Genomic DNA, 13,854 nt, shown 5'->3' with positions numbered 1-13,854 from the left:
CTTGAATTGTCAAATACTAAAATTTTGCCGAATCATAGGCTCTTAGCTCAACTTTGTTCTAGGTGATTACTATGAACATTTTTTACCTCATAAGCACTTCAAACACTAGGATAAAGATCACAACACATGTATTTTAATATAAGTCATGGTATTGTAGTTTACACACGTAGGAACAACGGTTCAATGTCTAGCCCAAAAATATAGGGTGTTACAAATACTCTCATTAAACAAAGCTTGAAAATAACCATCAATCATTATGGGTCTCATGATGAGTCATTAAGACTCATCTCCATGAGTCATTTCCAATACAGTGTCACCTGGCACACAGACTGTTGACCTTATGACTAGTATCTCATAACCCGTAGTAGTCAACACAAAAACAATTTAGGGTATACATTAGACATCCTACGATTTGTAGACCATGACTCATAGTGAGACACTCGTACTCAGAATAGAACTTCAACACACACACACACATACTATTTAGGCTATGATTAGGTCCCTAGGACCTGTCAAGACTTCTTACGATGCGTAAGGAGAGTCGTAGTCAGGACAATGAGGATAAAATTTTAGAAATTTTTATAGACCAAAAACTCTGGGTGTTACATACTCTCCCCCTAGGATCATTCATCCTCGAATGATGGGTCAAGGCATCCCCTAGCACAATTTAACATAGAAACACACCCACACTCAACTTTAACAAAGTCAAAAAACAAAGATGTTAAGATCACACATACCTTAAGCATGATTTTCCGAAATGGGGAATAAGAACAGATATTTTGACTTCATGTCCTCCTCGACTTTCCAAGTAGCTTCCTCAAACTTTTGGTTCCTCCAAAGGACCTCTACCAAAGCCATGTCCTTCATCTGTAATCGATGGACTTGCTGATCCAAAATATCCATCAGAACTTCCTAATAAGAGAAGGAATTCAAAATACCCACACCTTCAAAAGGAACAACCAACGAAGGATCATCCACGCACTTCCTCAACATCGAGACATGGAAGACCAGATGAATGAAGCTCAAGCTGGAAGGAATCTCCAATTCATAAGAAATATTACCAACCCTCTTCAAAACCAAATATAGACCAACATAATAGGACTGAGTTTCCCTTCTTACAAAACTACACCACTCTCTTCATAGGAGACACCTTCCAAGAATACCCAATCACTAACATTGAACCCCAACTCCCTTTGCCTTACATCTGTATAGGAATTTTGGTGACTTTAGTTGGTCTTAAGCCTATCCCAAATCACCTTCACCTTCTCCTTTGCTTGGTGAACCAAATCAGGGCCAAATAACCTATTTTTACCAACCTCAAACCATCCAATAGGAGACCTACACCTCCTACCATACAAGCACTCAAATGGAGCCACACTAATGCTAGAGTGATAACTTTTATTATAGGAAAATTCTATGATAGGCAAGTGGTCAACACAATTACCACCATGATCAATTACATAAACTCGAAGCATATTTCTAAGGCCTAAATTGTCCTTTTTCACTTGTGGATCTGTCTGTGGATGGAAGAAAGTACTAAGGGTCACCTTAGTCCCCAAACCTTGCTAGAATGACCTTCAAAAGTAAGATGAGAATTGGGTACCTCGATCACATATAATGGAAATTAGAGCACCATGCAACTTCACGATCTCCTTAATAAATAACTTGGCTTAATCCTCGAAAGAAAATTAGTCCTTATTGGCAAGAAATAAGAAGACTTAGTCATCCTATCCATGATGACCCAAATCAAATCAAATTTCTAGAGAGGCTGTAGGTGACCTGTAACTATCCATATTAATTATTTCTCATTTCTACACCAGAAACTCGATCTCTTGAGTTAACCCACCAGGCCTCAAGTGTTCTACCTTCACTTGCTAACATAGTATGCACTTAGCCATATGTAATGCCCCAAATTTGGTACTCGAAATACTACACGGTGCCTATGACCCCGAAGGACCACGAGCTAACCCATGACAGATATCTGTACCTGAGCATTGCATGATATACTGTATAAATATAAAGTATAAGCTGTAAGGCTATAAGGTTCAAAAATCTGATAAAATATAACATCCGGAGATACGGCATATCAATATCGAAATAACTAAAATAACTATCTGAACATGCTAGTCTGAAAGCCAATAAACTATCTGAATAAGGAGTTGATGGGATATGTCCCCAACTAACTCCAACTGCAGAAATAAACTAACTACTAAAAGAATGAAATAGTCAAATAATAATATCCTCGAATGATGAGGACTCACTGCTAGTCTATCTGTTGAACGACTGATCTACTAAGGATGCTCTGGAGCTCGTGCTTTTAAACCTATGGTATAAAACACCATAGTGCAAATACGTCAGTGTGATTGAATATATTGGTATGCAAGTGAGGTAAGCTGAATGCAAAGGGTTCATATGTAATGCTAATTGACTGTATAACATGATTATGAGAATACATACATAAATGTGTAACTGAATTTATGAGTAATACTGACTACTGAGTCTGAATACTGATTACATGAGTTACTAATAACTGATATAACTAAAATATAACTGATAATGGGCGACTATATCTGACAGTGTAGGTTTTGATGGAACTAGCTGAGTTCCGTACTGAGCTGAGTGATTGTATCTGACAGTCTTGGGTTCTGTAGAACTATCTAAGTTCTATTACCGAGACTAAGTGACTGTATCTGATAGTCCTGATTCTATAACTAAAACTGTGGGAGAATTCATCTAATCGATATGCCCCTTTTTCTAAATAGATTTGGGGTCCAACCTGTAACCCCAATTGGAAGGGTTTTAATACCATGCCACTAGTAAGGATAAGCTGTGAGAAATCTCTCATCTAATAGGTACTCTAAGGAGAATGGTGGGACCCTTGTATAACAGGTTAAGCCACCTCATCTATCCTCAACTAGCAGGTTTGATATCTCAACCTATGCTGGCTACGTAGTTCTGGAGTACAAGGATTGCTTCTAAGAATCACACCCCCTACTAACAGGTGAGTTCCTATCCTTGGGCTCACTCGGTTCTGAATTCGACTCCCATCCGAATAAATACTGGACATGATTAACTGAACTAAACTGGACTGAGTTTATTGAGTTTCGTTAACTGATAGAATACTATTGAGATCTGATAACTGACTGAGATTACTGAGTTTTCCTGATTTATGCAACTGACTAAATTTCACTAAGTTTTGAAACTGACTGAGAATACTACTAATCATGGTGTGACTGAGATTTATCATGAAACTGATGATGGCTCTAGGCACACAGCTAAGTTGTCGGGTATAAGTACCCCCAGTACTCGATAGCATGAAACGGACAAGACATGACACTTCTTGAACACATAACCATGGTCAATAGTCATAGTACTATCATTGGGGATTTTCATGAAGTATTTGCATACCCCAAGCTTACACATGAATAAGAATACATATAAACATGTCATAATTCCCTAAGCCTAATCTCATGAGCATTACATCAATCTATTACAAGGCATAACAATAGCATGGAAGTCATTTTGAACATAATGGTAACATTAATTCATCATTTAGGTTCTATTGAGTCATAATGCGCAAGTATTTTTCTCTTAGGCATTTTATCAAGCACCTAGTATAAATAACTTAGGGCTTAGGCATGATTTCAAATTAATACCACATGATTCCCTAATTCAACTCAATTTCATAAATTTCAACCCACACTAGTGTAGTTTCATGAACAACACATAAAGATTCCAACTTGGGAATCCTACAACAATAACTACATGAAAATAATCAATCTACAACATAAACATCACAATTCATAATTTATAATTGGATTCTTGGACTTCATAGATGAAAGGAATCCATGAATGAACACTTGACATACCTTAGTTCTTAATTTCATGAAGATTGATGGTGGAATTTCCTTAAATTTGGATCCCTAATTGAAAACCCTAACTTATTCTTGAGAGGATTTTGAGAGAAATGACTTTATTTTGGTTGAATAGGGTCTTAATATCGTGTTTTAGACTTATATAGGGGTAGAAAATTGACCCTTTTTCTCATAAAAATATGGACATTTAATGACTAAAACTGGGCATTGACGCGTTAAGCGACGCGATATGTTGATTGCATCGATGCAATGGTCGATGCGTCGATCCATGATCATGCTAAGACTCAGTAGTTTTGGCTTTGGCAACCTGCAACTATGCTAACCAATACGATTGGCGATGCAGCATGCTAAAATTGCATTGGTCCACTATTTTGGGACTCTAAACGTGGTCTAAACGAGTTCCAACAAATCTAAAACTTGTTCACGAACACCTCTTGACCTTCCTGATCATGAATAAATAAAAATATAGACCATTTAAGGATATTAGGGGTCGTGAAATGAGATTTCCAACTTTCTAAGGTAAAAATAAACCAAATCTAAAAGCTTAGTTAGGATTTTCTAAGCATGGAACCCCTTTGACAAGCTTAAAGGACTACTTTAAGCTGATAAATTTTGCAGGGTCTTACAATATCTCCCCCTTGAGAATATTCGTTCTCAAATTAGACTGAATGATATGAGGGAAAATACAAACTGAAGAATATGTAGGACATGAATAACTGAAACATGATTTCATGACTGACATGACTGATAAACTAAATATATCATACTGAATTACATAACTGATGCATGTGTAACTGATTTATGAATGCATAGCTGAGATTTTTGATAAGCTGGGTTTCTCATAATGAAGATGCATATCTGATGTATAAATACGTGACTGACATGATGCATGAACATCTAACTGAATATGCAATGGTATTTGATACCAAATTTATAATAGAATTCTGAGCATGAAACGGAATACCAAGTTAGTAATGAAACTGAACATGATAACTGAGCAAGCTTAAGAAAAACCATTACCTTAGGCTGAGTCTGAGTTAATGGAAAAGAGGTGAGGATACTTGGTCCGTATATCTATTTCTGCTTCCCAAGTAGCTCCCTCAATGGACTGATTCCGCGAAAGAACTTTGACTAGAGAGACTTCTTTGTTCCTTAGTCTATAAGTCCAATAGTCCAGAATTTCGACTGGAATTTCTTCATACGAGAGGCTGTTCTGAACATTAATGCTCTCTATAGGGACTACAAATGATGGGTCACCTATTCACTTCTTCAGTAAAGAGACATGGAACACTGGATGAATTGAGTCTAGATATGAAGGCAATTCTAGCTCATAAGCTACCTTGCCAAAACGACTGAGAATTTTGAAGGGACCGACATATCGGGGACTGAGCTTTCCCTTTTTGTCAAATCTCTTCACTCCCTTCATGGGAGAGATTTTTAGGTAAATATAGTCACCAATTTCAAACTTGAGATCCTTTTTGCGTACATCTGTATAATACTTCTATCGGCTCTGAGCAACCTGGAATCTTTCTTTGATCAACTGGACTTTTTCTAAGGCATTAAATACTAAGTCAGGCCCTATAACTGAGGCCTCACTAACTTTAAACCAACCGATTGGAGATCTGTATCTTCTACCGTAGAGAGCTTCAAATGAAGCCATCTGAATGCTGGAATGATAGCTATTGTTGTATGCAAACTCAATCAAAGGCAAGTGATTATCCCAACTACCATTGAAATCAATTGCACATCCTCACCACTTATCTTCTAAAGTATGAATGGTCCTTTCTTCTTGACTATCTATCTGAGGGTAAAAGGCCGTACTGAGATGAACTTGAGTACCAAGACCCTTTTGGAATGCTTTCCAGAAATGAAAGGTGAACTGGGTACCTCTGTTTGAAATAATGGAAAATGAAACAACGTATAATTTGACCAACTCCCTGATATAGAGTTTGGCATAATCCTCGGCTGAATAAGAGATATGGACTGGAAGGAAATGAGCCGAATTGGTTATCCTATCTATAATGACCCAAACTAAATTATGCTGGCGACGAGTACGAGGCAGACCCATCACAAAGTCCATGTTCACTTCTTCATACTTCCAAGTAGAAATGCTGAACTCCTGCATGGAACCACTAGGCTTTTGATGCTGTATCTTAACCTACTGACATGTAGAGCAATTAGCCACAAACTTTGAAACATATCTCTTCATCCCACTCCACCAATAGATCTCCTGCAAGTCACGGTACATCTTAGTGGCCCCCGGATGAATAGAGTAGCGTGTACCATACACTTTTACAAGGATTTGCTACCTCAAGTCATCTATGCCTGGTATACAAAGACGACCTTGACAACGCAAAACACCATCTCCCCCTTGGGAGAAAACCTCTACTTTCTGATCTTTAACTGATTCTTTTACCTTGATTAGATTGGGATCTCTATCCTGTTTTTCTTTTAACTCAGAAACTTGAGATGATTCTAAACTGTTCTGAACCTATATACTACCTTCTGCTAAATCGACTAGGCGGACACCTAGTCTGGCAAGATGATGGACTTCCTGAGCTAACTTTTTCTTACTGTCCTCAACATGAGAAACACTATCCATAGACAGTCTACTGAGCGCGTCGGCCACTACATTGGCCTTGCTCATATGATAAAGGACACTCATGTTGTATTTCAATAGCTCTAACCACCTTCTCTAACGAGGGTTAAGATCTTTCTAAGAAAAGACATACTGAAGGCTCTTATGATTTGCGAACACATCTACATGAACACCGTATAAGTAATGCCTCCAAATCCTTAAGGCAAAAACTATGGCTGCTAACTCAAGATCGTGAGTAGGATAATTCTTCTCATGAGGTTTAAGCTGTCTGGAAGCGTAGGCTATAACCTTACCATGCTGCATGAGGACATAAGCCAACCTACTATGGATACATCACAATACACTACGAACCCATCTATACCATCTGGAAAAGGCAAAACTGGAGATAAGGTAAGTTGAGTCTTCAAATCCTGAAAATTCTTCTCGCAAAGATCTAACCACAAAAACTTGACTTTCTTTTGAGTCAATCTAGACATAGGGTATGCAATAGAAGAAAATTCCTCAACAAACCATCTGTAATAGCCAGCCAAACCCAAGAAGCTCTTGATATATGATGGAGATACAGGGCGAGTCCAGTTTCTTACTGCTTCGGTCTTTTGAGGATCAATTCTAATGCCATCACCGGAAATGATATGACCAAGGAATGCTACTAACCTTAGCCAAAATTTGCACTTACTGAATTTGGTGAACAACTGATGATTTCTGAAAGTCTACAATACTATTCTAAGATGGTTTTTGCATGATCACACTCACTTTGGGAGTAAAGAAGGATGTCATCTATGAAGACTATAATGAACATGTCCAAGTACTACTTGAACACACGATTTATCAAGTCCATGAAAGCTACTGGGGAATTGGTAAGAACAAAGGACATAAATAAGAACTCAAAGTGACCATACCAAGTACGGAAGGCTGTTTTCAGAATGTCATATTCTCTGAATCTAAGCTAATGATAGCCTGATCTGAGATCTATCTTAGAGAAATAGATGGCACCCTGAAGTTGGTCAAACAAGTTATCAATTCTAGGAAGTGGATACTTGTTCTTGACCATGACTTTATCGAGTTAATGGTAATCAATGCACATTCTGAGAGAACCGTGTTTCTTTCGTACGAATAAGACAAGTGCGCCCCACAATGACACACTAGGTCTTATAAATCCTATATCTTGGAGATCCTTCAAATGTTCTTTCAATTCTCTGAGTTTTGCTGGTGCCATTCTGTATAGCGGAATAGATATAGGCTGAGTATTTGGAAGAAGATCAATATCAAAGTCTATTTTTCTTTTGGGAGGAATTCCAGGAAGACCTTTGGGAAAGACATATGAATATTCATTCACTATTAGAGCTGATTCGAGACTGGGAGTTTTGAAACTAGGGTCCTTAACTCGAAAAAGATGATAGACACATCCCTTAGATATCATTTTCCATGCCCGAAGGTAGGAAATAAGATGACCTCTAAAAACTGAAGTACTACCTCTCCACTCTAGGACAGGTTTATTCAGAAATTTAAACTAGATAATTCTATTTCTACAGTCGATTGTGGCGTAGTAGGAATAAAGCCAATCCATACCGAGAATGACATCCAAAATCAGTCATCTCTAATTTGACTAAGTCTGCTGAAGTAACCTTCTAAGATACCATAACCAGAGAGTTCCTATATATCCGTCGGGATATGATGGTTTTACCTACTGGGTTGGAACTGAGAAGAGCTCTACTAGAATTTTGGGACTGACTCTGAAATCAACTGCTATATAAGGAGTAACAAAAGAAAAAGAAACTCCTGGATATAGCAAAGCATAAACATGTAAATGAAAGATCTGTAATGTACCATTAACCACGTCAGGATAATTTTCCTGATCCTATCAAGATAGAAGAGCATAAAGTCTATTTGGGCGCTACCCACTGGTTGTGCTGGAAGTGGCACCCTGCTAATTTGGGCGATCGAATTGAACTGTGGAGCAATTTTTCTAACCCTAAAATCCTGATTAGGGATAATCTCTAACTCTGTGTCCTGGCTTTGCACATCTAAAACACACATCACTACCAGCTCTGCAAATACCCTTGTGGTTCTTACCACAAGTTTGATAAAAAAGATGGGTGTGGAAACTACTAACACTGCCTTGAGACTTAGAGCCTGGCACCCTGTCTCTGTCACCATTTCTGAACTTAGGAGCTGGAGCACTAGCTAAGAAAGGAGATGGAACAGATAAATTTGGGAAAAACTAAGAATGACTTTCACCATCTGACTTAGGCTGAGCAAAGTTGAAACTACCTGTTCTAACTATCTTATTCGGCTTCTCTCCCTTCTTAATCTTTTGCTCTTCTATCTTTTGAGCACGGATCATAAGCCTAGCTGTGTCCATCTCACTAATCAACATTGCAGATCTAAGCTCATTGACCACACTATCATTCAACCTAGAAACAAACTTACTCATCTAAGCCCTACTTTCTACCACTACATGAGGAGAGTATCTAGCTAGTTGAGTAAACTTAAGAGAATACTCTTTTACTGTCAGGTTACCCTGCCTAAGGTTGATAAATTCTAGCACCTTAGCTTCTCTCAGCTCTAGGGGAAAGAATTTATCAAGAAAATCAATGGCAAACTCCTCCTACTCTATGGACCCTGCATCACCAACCCTCTCTTCTTTCTACTGTTTGAACTTTGTATGAGCCACATCCCGCAACTAATTTATAGATAGCTCAGTACTCTCAACATCTGACACCCCATGCTATCTATAACCTTTTGAACCTGATCAAGAAATTCTTGAGGGTCCTCATTTGACTTAAACCCAAAAAGGATGGTGGATTCATTTAGGTGAAGTCCTGAATCCTGGCTGCAGCTGAATTGGCCACTGGGTTGGCCAGAATAACAGTTTGTCATTCATTCGGGGTAGCAACTGAGTTATCAAGAGTAGTAAATGCAACTCTGAACTCTGTATGACAAATATGTTCGTCTAAGAGATATGCTTGGACAGGCTGAGCCGAATCTAGATTAGACTGAGAGTTAAACTTGAGCTCATACTCACTGACACGACATGAATACTAAAAGAAGGGAATCTATTCCTAAAATATCTTATAGCCTCCTGTACATAAATATGGCGTGCAACACACCCATGCACAAGACTCTACTAGATGCGACTTTTAGATGTCCTAGGACACTATTGAACCTTAGGCTCTGATACCAAGTTTGTAATGCCCCAAATCTGGTACCTGGAATGCTACACGGTGCCTATGACCCCGAGGACCAAGAGCTAACCCATGCCTAATATTTGTACCTGATTATTGCATTATATACTGTATAAATGCTGAATATAAGTTGTAAATCCATAAGGTTCAAAAATTTGATAAAACATAATATCTAAAGATACGGCATATCAATACCAAAATAACTGAAATAGCTCTCTGAACATGCTAGTCTGAAATCCTCTAAAATGTCTAAATAGGGAGTTAGTGGGACATGTCCCCAACTAACTCCAACTGCTAAAATAAACTAAGTACTGAAATAATGAAATAGTTAAGTAATAATATCCTCAAATGATGAGGACTTATTGCTAGTCTGTCTGTTGAACGGCTAATCTACTAAGAATGCTCTGGAGCTCATGCTTCTGAACCTATGGTATAAAACACCATAGCATAAATGCGTCAGTACGATTGAATGTACTGGTATGCAAGTGAGCTAAGTTGAATGCAAAGGGTTCATATGCATGAACAATGCTAACTAACTGTATAATATGATCGTGAGAATACATATATAAATGAGTAATTGTAACTGAATTTGTGAGTAATACTGACTACTGAGTCTAAATACTAATAACATATGTTATTGGTAACTGATATAACTGCTATATAACTGATACTAGGTGACTGTGTCTGACAGTCTTAGGTTCTGTAAAACTATCTGAGTTCTATTACTGAGACTGGGTAACTGTATCTGATAGTCCTAATTCTGTAACTGAAACTGTGGGAGAATTCATCTAACTGACATGCCCATTTTTTAAAATAGATTTAGGGTCCAACCGATAACCCCAATTGTAAGAGTATCAATACCGTGCCACTGGTAAGGACAAGCTGTGAGAAATCCCTCATCTAACAGGTACTCTAAGGAGAATGGTGGGACCCTCATATAACAGGTTAAGCCACTTCATCTACCCTCAACTAGCAGGTTTGATGTCTCAGCCTATGTTGGCTACGTAGTTCTGGAGCTCAAGGATTGCTTCTAAGAATCACACCCTCTACTAACCGGCGAGTTCCTATCCTTGGGCTCACTCAGTGCTGAATCCTACTTCAATCTGAATAGTCACTGAATATGATTAACTGAACTGAACTGGACTGAGTTCATTGAGTTTCGTTAACTGGTGGAATACTATTAAGATCTTATAAATAACTAAGATTACTGAGTTTTCATGAGTCATGTAACTGACTGAATTCTACTGAGTACTGAAACTAACTGAGAATACTACTAATCATGGCGTGAATGAGATTTTATCATGAAAATGATGCTGGATCTAGGCACACAGCTAAGTTGTTGGGTACAAGTACCCCCAGGACTCGATAGCATGAAACTAACAAGACATGACACTTCTTGAACACATAACCATGGTTAATAATTCATAGTATTATCATTGGGGATTTTCATAAAGTACTTGTATACCCCAAGCTTACACATGAATAAGAATGCATATAAACATGTCATAATTACCTAAGCCTAATCTCATGAGCATTACATCAATCTATTACAAGGCATAACAATAGCATGGAAGTCATTTTGAACAAAATAGTAACATGAATTCATCATTTAGGTTCTATTGAGTCATAATGCACAAGTATTATTCTCTTAGGCATTTTATCAAACACCTAGTATGCATAAATTAGGGCTTAGGCATGATATCAAATTAATACCACATGATTCCTTAATTCAACTCAATTTCATAAATTTCAACCCATATACTAGCTTAGTTTCATGAACAATACATAAAGATTCCAACTTGGGAATCCTACAACAATAACTACATGAACATAATCAATCCACAACATAAACATCACAATTCATAATTTATAATTGGATTCTCTGGCTTCATGGATGAAAGGAATCCATGAATGAACACTTGACATACCTTAGTTCTTGATTTAACGAAGATTGACAGTGGAATTTCCTTAAATTTGGATCCCCAATTGAAAACCCTAACTTGTTCTTGAGAGGATTTTGAGAGAAGTGACTTTATTTTGGTTGATTATGGGCTTAATCCCATGTTTTAGACTTATATAGGGATGGGAAATTGACCCTTTTGCCCTTAAAAATACGGACATTTAATGATAGAAATTGGGTTTCAACGCGTTAAGCTATGTGGCATATTGATTGCATTGACTCATCGCGCATGATTGCGCCAAGCCTAAGTAGTTTTCGCTCTGGCAGCCTGCAACTATGATAATCAGCGCGATTGGTGGCGCAGCGTGCCAAAATCGCATTAGTCCACTATTTTGGGACTCCGAACGTGGTCTAAACGAGTTTTGAAAAACCTAAAACTTGTTTAGGAACACCTCTTGACCTTTCTGACCACGAATTAACAAAAATATTGACCATTTAATGATGTTAGGCTCGTGAAATAAGATTGCAAACTTTCGAAGGTTAAAATAAACCAAGTCTAGAGGCTTAGTTATGATTTTCTAAGCATAGGACCCCCTTGACAAACTTAAATCACTGATTTAAGTTGAGAAATTTTGCGAGGTCTTACACCATAAAATTATCCACATCCCACTTTATATTATTTCACAAATAAATCTCCTAAGATCATGACACATTTTCGTTGCACCAGGATGAATAGTATAACATGACTTATGACCTTCAGCCAAAATTTTTTCTCGCAACCCATCATCATTGGGAATACATAATGTACTTTGGTACCTCAAGATACCATCACCACCAATCTTAAAATCCATCACCTTCTGGAATCCTCCTTGATCTACATCACGATAGGGTCCAACACTTCTTTCTTCTTTACTTCAGCACTAAGAGATGACTTTTCCTCCTCTTGAACAATCACACTACCCTTTTCGGAGTCTAAAAGATGAACGTCAAGATTAGCCAAACAATGAATATCCTTCACCAAACTGCGCTTCTCTGCATCCACATAAGACAAGCTCTCTATAGATAACCTACTAAGAGCATTAGCAACCACATTAGCTTTACCTGGGTGATAGTGAAGGCTCATGTCATAGTCCTTGAGAAACTCAAGCCACCTTCTTTGCCTGAGATTTAGCTCATTCTGAGTAAATACATACTGTAGGCTCTTATGATCAGAATAAATATCAACATGAACCCCATACAAATAATGTCGCCAGATCTTTAATGCAAGAACCAATCTAATAATTCCAAATCATGAGTTGGATAATTTTTCTCATGTACCTTCAACTATCTAGAAGTATATACAACCACTTTGCCATACTGCATCAACACACAACCTAGTCCCACCCGAGACACATCATAATAGACCACAAAACCATTTGTACCCTTAGGTAGGTTCAAAATTGGAGCCAAAGTCAATTTATCCTTCAACTTCTTGAAACTACCCTCGCAAGCATTAGACCATAAGAACTTCACCTTCTTCTGAGTCAACTTCGTCAATAGGGCAGCAATAAAAGAGAATCTTTCGACAATCCTTCTATAATAATAGGCTAAACCCAAGAAACTTCAAATGTTAGTTGGAGTCGTGGGTCTAGGCCACTTCTTACCTACCACAACCTTCTGTGGATCTACCATGATCCCTTTACTAGATATAACATGGCTCAGATAAGTCACATCATTCAACCAGAACTCAAACTTTTTTCATACAACAGTTGATCTTTCAAGGTTTGTAACATAAGCCGGAGGTTATCAATATGATCCACCTCGCTCTTAGAATACACCAAAATAACATAAATAAAGATAATCATGAACAAATCCAAGAACTGACAGAATAACCAGTTCATAAGATCCATAAATGTTGTTGGAGCATATATTAAATCAAAAGATACCACCGAAAACTCAAAATGCCTATATCAGGTTTGGAAAATAGCCTTAGGGATATCCATCTCCTTGATCTTCAACTGATGGAACCCAGACCAAATATCAATCTTAGAAAAGTACTTAGCACCTCAAAATTGATCAAACAAATCATCAATCCTCGGAGGAGGTACTTATTCTTCACTGTTACCTTATTCAATTGGCAATAATCAATACACATCCAATGGAACCCATACTTATTACGCACGAAAAGAATAGGGGCACCCCACGGAGACACACTAGGGTGGATAAAACCCTTGTTAAGAAGATCTTTCAACTGCTCCTTAAGTTTCTTCAACTCAGCCCGAGCCATTCTGTAAGGAGGGGTAGAAATTGGATGAG

This window comes from Capsicum annuum, chromosome 3 (assembly GCF_002878395.1).
Source record: "Capsicum annuum cultivar UCD-10X-F1 chromosome 3, UCD10Xv1.1, whole genome shotgun sequence".
Lineage (NCBI taxonomy): Eukaryota > Viridiplantae > Streptophyta > Magnoliopsida > Solanales > Solanaceae > Capsicum > Capsicum annuum.
Note: the sequence above shows the minus strand (reverse complement) of the source record.